Below are 6,577 nucleotides of genomic sequence, written 5' to 3'. Positions count from 1 at the left end.
CATCTTCAAATAAAGTATTTTCTACGGTTGCACCATGAATAGCGCATAGTAGTGCAGCGCCCAATACACCAGCAACTCCCATCATATGAAATGGGTTTAATGTCCAATTATGAAATCCTTGGAAAAAGAGGATGAATCGAAATATAGCTGCTACACCAAAACTTGGAGCAAAGAACCAACCAGACTGACCCAGTGGATAAATAAGGAATACAGAAACAAAAACAGCAATTGGACCTGAGAATGCGATTGCATTATAAGGTCGCAATTGAACAGATCGAGCAAGTTCAAATTGACGTAACATGAAACCTATTAATCCGAAAGCACCGTGGAGAGCAACAAAAGTCCACAGACCGCCTAACTGACACCAACGGGTAAAATCTCCCTGTGCTTCAGGACCCCACAGTAACAACAAAGAGTGTGCTAAACTATTAGCGGGAGTGGAAACTGCAGCGGTTAAGAAGTTGCAGCCTTCTAAATAAGAACTTGCCAAGCCGTGAGTATACCATGAAGTTACAAAGGTCGTACCTGTAAACCAACCCCCCAAGGCGAAATAGGCGCAAGGAAAGAGTAATAGACCGGACCAACCCACAAAAACGAAACGGTCCCTCCGCAACCAGTCATCCATAATATCAAATAAATCATTTTCATCTTTGGTAAATTTACCAAGAGCTATAGTCATAGCGATCCTCCTATTCAACTACTTCAACCATTTCCCAACACCTCATAGAGCATTTTCAGAGATGGGACGGACCTTGATCATTTATCTCTATTCATTTCTCTCTCTATATATATATAGAATATATAAGTATACTTTCCCTTGTTTTCTAATCGGTTTCGAATAAAAAATCATTTATGGGTCTATTGATATCTAGGGCAAAATCCATGAACTCGATGTGGGTTATTCCTTATCTATTCTTAAAAATCTTCCAAGTCATCAATCATAAAATCTGCTATGACTCCAAAATCCGATAGAAATTTTTTTTTCAGAACTGTTCAAGAAACAAATGATCCCCTGTTTCACTTCTTATACCTAGCGGATCTTCAGACATATTTCTCTCCTTTCATCAAAGAAACTTATTCTTGAAGTTTGGTTGTGAATTGACTTCTATTTTGTCTAGGAAACCTACTGTAGGATCATAGGTTTTCTAAATTTCTATTTCATTTACAGTTTTTTTCTTTAGTATTTCATTTTTTTTTTATAAATACTATAATAAAAAGAAAAAAACTGTAAATGAAAGTTTTTGTCTCATATATATGAATTGCTGGAAAAATATCGGTACACATCGATATGAAAAGAAACTATTTGATATGTGAAGACATAATTTAATGTATTTTTCTATTATTTCTATAAGATTCTATCTAATCTTATAGAAATAATAGAAATTTATGGAAAAAAATATGTTTCATTTTAATTTTAAAAAAACTTGTTTGTGGTGGAAGCTTGAAATTCGTATTAAGGCCCTTCTGAGTAAAGAAAAGGCATAACCTTTTTTCTTAGTTCAGAAACAAGAAGATTTCATTGGAAATATTCAGAGATTCTTAGGGAGTCTAAACGAAAAAAGTCTTAAAAAGAAAAAAAATTGTTCGAATTGAATCTTTATCAAATTTGAATATCAGAATAGTAGATATAAATATAATTCAACGGGTTAGGTCCCACTTACTTTTTTTTATTTTTCCATTATTGAATTGTTACACCTTTTTCTTTTTTATTACAAATAGAAACTTTTTCAAAAATATCAAGAATCTTTTATTCTTCCTTCAAATAGAAAGACTATTGCTTTTGAAAAAAAAAGTAAAAAGCCCCTTATCGGATTTGAACCGATGACTTACGCCTTACCATGGCGTTACTCTACCACTGAGTTAAAAGGGCCCTTTTTCTTTCTTTCAATTTCTAAATAAGGAACTAGCATGACTAGTACATATATTTGTTACTGTGTATACTTATTCTATAAATTTATATAAAATTATTTCTATAAATTTATATAAATTAGTATAAATTAAATGATATAAATGGGATTAGAATACATGTACATCAATATCTATTATTTGTATAATGACTCATCAAAGAACAAAAAATTGGATTTACCTAGTGAATAGAATATAGTTAAAAAAAAAGAATTGATTAAGATTGGATTTGATCCATATCAAATATATTATTTCAAAATGGATTCTTGAAGTCATTCTAATCATAACACTAAATTCTTTTTTATTGATACATAAATGTACTCACAAAATAAAATATTTCATCGAAACATTGATAAAATCGAATCATTGAATAAAATGGATTCAATATGTTCTGTCCCTAAACCAAAATTTTTATTTTTTTATTGAAAAATTCTATTTTCCAAAGTTTTTTTTCTTAGTATTAGATATAAATCTACCTATCGAATCTTAGTATTAGTAATAAATGATAGAAATGAAGTTTTAACCTCTCGTCCTTTGCAACAAAACGAATCATTCCTGTGAAGAATTTTCTCTTTATTGGAACATTACTTCTTTTTTTTTCTTATTATGACTGGAATAAAAAAATTTAGAAATATAAATGATTAATAAAAAATTTCTATGGAATTATGAAAGAACGAAAAATATTTTTTTTTATCGAATCATATCATTATATTGACAATTGCAAAAAACTGTTCATACTATGAACGTAGTATATATGGCGGTCGGGCAAGTATGCCCCCATCGTCTAGTGGTTCAGGACATCTCTCTTTCAAGGAGGGCAGCGGGGAATTCGACTTCCCCTGGGGGGTAGGGGTGTTACGAAAGGAAGTTGATCAAAAATTTTCAATAAAAACTGAAATGTATTCTTCCTATTGTGCTGGGTCGATGCCCGAGCGGTTAATGGGGACGGACTGTAAATTCGTTGGCAATATGTCTACGCTGGTTCAAATCCAGCTCGGCCCAAGAATTTGCCGATCCACTATGAAATTCTATAACCCATTTATAGTTCTCTGGAAATGACTGATGTGCTATGATACGGAAGAATCAAAATATTAAACATATCTAAGGTTATTTCTTTTTTTTCTGTATTCCATATTTCTTTCCACAAATTCAAAATCTTGTTAATAATCGGTATTCATGTCAAGATCTGTAAGTAGAAAATATAAGGAAAAATTGAAAAAAAAAAATATTTTTTTTTTCATTGATTTCAATTTTCAATCGATTTGTTAATAGAATAAGAATAAGAAACGGATTACGAGTAATTTGTGTCGATCTCACTAAAGTGGATATCGATATACATATCAATATAAAAAAAATGCGCTTTTTTCATTTACAACAAAAAGGTTCGAATCCGAAATAGAAAAAGAAAAGGTTTGACAGAAACGGTCCGTAAAAATATTTATACAGTACACCCCTTTCCCTGGGATTGTAGTTCAATTGGTCAGAGCACCGCCCTGTCAAGGCGGAAGCTGCGGGTTCGAGCCCCGTCAATCCCGTTGGATATAAATCCAAAAAAATAAAAAATAAATTCCTTTTTTGTGTATTTGTAGGGAATCAAATTGATAAACAAAATTTTATTTGGGGCCCCCCCCTGCTTTTTCATTTGTTTCGCCGAAAAAGGAAGGAAAGGGATTTTGGACTTTCATCAAGAATAAATGTTTTTTTGTTTTATTTAGTATGGATAAAAGATCTTCCTATGTTATACTATTTCATGAGTTGATTTGATAGCTCAGATTTTGTGATTCATGATATTGATCCGATTTGATATCATTGAAATCCAATTTATACCATTGTTGAAAGATTGAACATTTCTATGGGATTAAATCCCGAATTTTTTTTTTAGAAATTTAAGAGAAATAGAACATAATAAAGATTATGGAAGTAAATATTCTCGCATTTATTGCTACTGCACTGTTTATTCTAGTTCCTACTGCTTTTTTACTTATAATTTATGTAAAAACGGTAAGTAAAAGTGACTAATTTCACTGAAATATGATTTCTTCATTTTTATGAATGATTTAAAAAAATGATCGTACAATCAGCGTAATCCAGATAGTAGAAATCAATTTGATTTCTACTATCTGAGAATTGCGTCCAATTTTTTTTTTCAGATTCTTTTTACAAACAATTCCGGTATCTTAGGAAAAAAAGGGGGTAAAAAAACAGGAATGGTTATTACACGGTCCGCCATTTTCCATATATATATATATCTATATAACCAGGTTAAGCGTCAGTTCATCGAAATAGAAATTTTAAGAAAAATTTGATTGGAATAGGAATCCATTTCTTCTTCTTTTTGATTCCCTTGTTTTTCTCAAAATAGGAATATGGGAATAATGAAAATATTTGTTTGATTGAAAGAGTATTTTCAATTCCTATAAGATACATAGAATACATTACACTACTAAAATATAATAGAATCAAGATAGATTTTCTATTTGAACTCAATTAATTAGTATTAGTTTAAATGAAATATTTTCATTCAATAGTTTCGAAATTCAAAAATTCAGGTAGAAATCAACAAGGTTACTTGGATCCCTTAACTCAATTTTTAGTATCCCTATAGCCCACTTCTTCCCCATACTACGAGGGAAAGGGAAAATGAAAAAACTACCATTAAAGCAGCCCAAGCAATACTTACTATATCCATGTAAATTTTGTCTCCTATCTCTATAAATATGAAGGAACTATTTCATTATTTTTTCAAATTTTTTATTCTATTCTTTTTTTTGTATTATTCGCTAAAAATACTATACTATAATAGTGGAATTGCTATTACAGAGTCAAAAAAAGGATTCTGGGCTAACATCATTCACGAAAAACAAGAATTCATTCTATTTATTAGTTATTAGAACATCTAAAAAGTTTTTTTTGATTATTTTTAGTAAAATCATAAAACATTAAACATAAAAAAATTATAGGAAGTTATAAGTCAATGAATGTTACTACCAGGTGGGAATATTAAGATTTCTCTTTTATCATTTCCTTAAGGATTTCATAAAAAAAGAATCAAGACAGATTCATTTGCATACTTATACTCTTCTTTCTATTTGAAATAGTCCCTTAAATGTCTCCCAATTCGTTCTCTAAAATAATTAAAAAAACTTTTTTTCTTTTCTATTCGATTTTAGAATCAAAACTTTTTAATTTTATTAGAATATAGAATATGAAAATCTAAAGAATACTTTTTTTGAATATTACGAAAGCGAATTAGCTAAATTAAAGCTATTAAATAGAATTGATCTAAATAAATAATATTGATAAAATGTGGAAGCACTCATAAACTTTAAATTAGTCTGTATAGAAGGTTTTTCTTCTGCCTTTTCTCTACCTAAAAATGGACTTTCCTATCCGACTTATTCTTAATCCAATCTAATAAAAGACCCAGTCAGGAGACAGACACTACAATAGTTGTGTAGTGAACGAACTATCATTTCTAAATTTATGGATTCCTTTTCACTACTAGAATCTTTCCTTGAATTCGAGACAAAAATATTTACAACATTTTTTAAGCTACTGATGCTTATAATTTCGAATCAAACGCAATTCTCAAGACTCCTTTTCCCTCGCTTGCTTCTGTTGGAAAAAAAGTTTTCTAAAAAAACGTAATATAATCTTTCATTTACAGTTTCTTATCGATCAGGCGACACCCGGATTTGAACTGGGGAAAAAGGATTTGCAGTCCCCCGCCTTACCACTCGGCCATGCCGCCAATAAAAATATAGATATGAAGTTTTTGAGAATACTCCCCCCTTTTCTTTCTATTGAAAAATTGAAAAACAATCTTGAGACAAATCGCAACCGTTAACTATTCTTTTATGAATTATTCTTGAATATTTGAATAGAAATTTTTTTTTCTTAATGAGATCAGAAAATAAAAATTGATACATAACCAATCAATATTGCTTTTTTTTTTAACTTTGTTCATTCTAATTATAACAGCAACTTTCAATATATGTAAACCCTAGAATATCAATTTGATCTGTTACACAGATATTATCTAATCGAGTATCTTATCCATATCTATATAGATATAGAATACCAATACTATACGGTATTTTCAAGAAATTATCGTGCTTATTCTTTTTTTACAATTTTCAATAGAAAATTTGTAAAAATTCACACAACATGTTATGTGTTTGTTATCCTGAACAAATATGACTGCAATAAAGTTAGAGACAGATCTATAGCTGCAGTTAAATATATGCATGTTTCAAAAATACAAGCCTTATTACATTACACATAACATACTCTAATCATATTCTCCCCAATTCTCTCCAAAATACTTCACTTCAAAATATATCTTTTCTTGACAATTTCGAATGGATTTTTTTTTGTATCCAATTGAATTTGAATATGTAATATCATAATAATGATAGAAATGAAATGCATTTTTTTAGATTCCTAAAAAAAATATTGAAATGCCCGTAGAAATTTCCAATCCTTTTTTAGATTAGACTTTCGATTCTATCTGTTTGTTTTGTTGCAAATTCCTTCGAAGTTGAGTATCAAATTCTAATATTTCTTTCTCTTTTCATAATAGGTATTTCATACACTAAGAAATATTTGATACACGGGATTAGGTAAGATTTCATGTAATTCAGTATAAAGAATAGAAATTCCAATATTGCTA

General features: G+C 29.6%; 2 non-coding genes across 2 annotated transcripts; both read right to left on the bottom strand.

The window, feature by feature from the left end:
* Nucleotides 1–1,798: 1,798 nt before the first annotated feature.
* On the bottom strand, nucleotides 1,799–1,870 carry TRNAT-GGU (transfer RNA threonine (anticodon GGU)). Its single transcript has one exon. It is a non-coding gene; the product is annotated as a tRNA-Thr (tRNA).
* Nucleotides 1,871–5,585: 3,715 nt separating this feature from the next.
* On the bottom strand, nucleotides 5,586–5,656 carry TRNAC-GCA (transfer RNA cysteine (anticodon GCA)). The gene has a single exon. It is a non-coding gene; the product is annotated as a tRNA-Cys (tRNA).
* Between the last annotated feature and the right edge of the window lie 921 nt (nucleotides 5,657–6,577).

This window comes from Vigna unguiculata, unplaced genomic scaffold (genome assembly GCF_037176805.1).
Source record: "Vigna unguiculata cultivar grain cowpea cultivar isolate G323 ecotype 2 unplaced genomic scaffold, ASM3717680v1 ptg000407l, whole genome shotgun sequence".
Classification (NCBI taxonomy): Eukaryota; Viridiplantae; Streptophyta; class Magnoliopsida; order Fabales; family Fabaceae; genus Vigna; species Vigna unguiculata.
This window is presented reverse-complemented; position numbering and strand designations above follow the sequence as displayed.